This window comes from Pinus tabuliformis, chromosome J (genome assembly GCF_031772625.1).
Source record: "Pinus tabuliformis cultivar Carrire ecotype Pingquan chromosome J, CPIR1, whole genome shotgun sequence".
Lineage (NCBI taxonomy): Eukaryota > Viridiplantae > Streptophyta > Pinopsida > Pinales > Pinaceae > Pinus > Pinus tabuliformis.
Window position 1 is genome coordinate 1,155,307,297 of NC_142295.1, and position 2,796 is coordinate 1,155,310,092.

The following is a 2,796-nucleotide window of genomic DNA, read 5'->3' on the forward strand; positions in this document are numbered from 1 at the left end:
AACAAATGAAGAACATTCCATATGCTTCAGCTTTCGGAAGCCTAATGTATGCTCAAGTCTGCATAACACCTGACATTGCATTTGTTGTGGGAATGTTCGGACGATATCAGAGTGAACCAGGTTTAGACCACTGGAGAGCTGCAAAGAAAGTAATGAGGTACCTTCAAGGAACCAAAGACTACATGCTTATGTATAGACGGACAGACAACTTGGAAGTAATTGGCTACTCAGATTTTGACTTTGCTGGATGTGTTGATTCACATAAATCAACATCAAGTTACATTTTTATGATGGCCGATGGAGCTGTATCATGGAGGAGTGCCAAGCAGACCTTGATTGCCACTTCCACTATGGAAGCTGAGTTCGTCTCCTGTTTTGAGGCTACTTTACATGGTGTATGGCTTAGGAGTTTCATTTCTGGGCTTAGAATTATGGATTCTATATCTAAGCCATTGAGAATATATTGTGATAATTCAGCTGTTGTTTTTATGGCTAAAAACAATAAAAGTGGGAGTCGAAATAAACACATCGACATTAAGTATTTAGCTATAAGGGAACGTGTTAAAGAAAAGAAAGTGGTCATTGAGCACGTCAGCTTTGAGTTAATGATCGCTGATCCTTTGACTAAGGGCATGCCACTGTTTAAATTCAATGATCATGTATTGAATATGGGACTTGGTTCCATTATGTAGTTTCTCATTGTATGGACAATGTTATTTTAATGAAATTCTTAATTTTTGTGATGTTTTTTCTCATATTTATGTGCACTTTAAGTTCATTTGAGAAAATTCATTTAAGAATGACCAAGAATAAACATAAGGTTTATTCATTAAGAAATTGTTGCCACATAAATTATAATAAGAATAAATACATAGTAATACATGGAATATAATACTCGTCATTAGAGGACTTATCGCCATGATTCATGTATCTATTACTTAATACAGATTATCAATGGTTTTTAAGTTGAGACATTAAGTTTGGAAGTATGGACCAAGTGGGAGAATGTTAAGCTCCATTAATATTCTGAACAATTGCTGCCTACAATTATGCAATTTAGACTGCAGTCTTTCCTTAATTTATGGAAACCAACTGCAGTAATTTCCTTAAGTTAAGGAAATCAACTGCAGTTAATAAATTTATTGTTGGGAGCTACTGAAGTGGTCCATTACTCCATCTGGAGTTCTCTACCTTGATCTATGGAACACCTGACACATAGCCATCAGAAGCTTGATGGAAGCTTGGCTATAAATTCATCTGTTTGGTCCCCAAGCTTGCATCTCAATTTCCCTTCAGTTTTTACACCATCTAGCTGAGAGAGTAGAGCTTGGAAGTGCCTTCAGATTTTCTGTATTTTTTTCTTCTTCTTGGATAGCTGGAGCGTGGTTTTCAGAAAGAAGTTGCATCAAGAGTTTCACCAATGGCTGGAGGTAATTCTTATTTCCTGGGCATTAAGTTTTCGATTCTTTAAGTTTTTCCATATGGAAAATCCCTGTTGAATAATTTTATTACACTTAAAATTCTTTAAGTCTTTCGGCATGAAGAATCGTTATTACAGTTTCATTAACAACCACTCCTGTAGTTAGATCAATTATTTGCCATTTGAAATCGTCAAATTGTTCCACTAAAAGTGGATTCGCTTGAATGGACCGGAAAAGTGTCTCTCTAACTGGTTTGGGCAAATGGAGAGCAACATGTCAAAAAATGGACCGGAAAATGGTCTCTCTAACCATATCTATCCAATTTAATGTATTAATCATCGAATCAAATCGAATTGGTGAATTTTCAAAATTTTTAGCTTGATTCGACTGAATTTGGTAACTATGTTATACGCTATAGTGAAAATCGGCTGGGATGTAACCAGAAATGCAAGTTGTCAAACAGACCAATGTATTGGACTTTTAATATATATTAATAGATATCAAAATACTCGTAAAAATAAAATTGCCCGATGGCATACTGAACTTCAGTTAATTATATATCTCAAAAATATTCCAAAATTGAAATTACATCTTCAAGAATTAATTAAAACAAAATTCTAAGTCTGAGTTCATACTTCGACAAATACACATTATACCACCAATGATGCGTGTAATACACCCGTCACCTTTGCTTGAGCAGCCGAAATTTGATCTCGCGACCTTCCATTGAGGCATGGCCAGCAGCATGAGCATTCGAATTTGAATAGTAGTCAGCCAATCCCTGCATTTTAAGCGCGACGATGTACTCCACAGCTTATTGTAGAAAAAGAGTTGTGCCCAGTCTGCGGCTTCCCGGCACGGGCCTCTTGAGAATCTGCATACGAGAAGTGACAATGCCTCCTGCTTCTTCATCGCAATTACCAGGTGACCGTATGCCTGTGATCACCGGCAGGCTGGGGTTTGCTCTAGTCATCTACTAGAATTATTGCAAGCAGCTTTCGACTTGTACGGTCTGGCTTTGGTAGACAGCGATCTCATTTTGCCCTGGGAATTCCATCTGGACTTAACCACTTGCTTTGTTATGCATGAAAATATATTTACAAATAATTTGACATCATGGCCAATGACAGATCGGCCGAAGATTTCCTGGTTCAACTTCGGGTGGTGAGGTTTGTCTAGCATTTGACTTTCTGACGGTGCAGCAACGCCACCAGCAGTGATCAATAAAAGAAAAACACCTCATGTTTTATCTGCGAATTGTGTTTTGTCTCCTCTATTTTGTTGAAATTTTTTCAACAAATATCGAAACGAAGTTATAAAAAAATACGAAAAACAAAAACAGATTAGCAACAATCTATGTGAGAGGAGAAATATA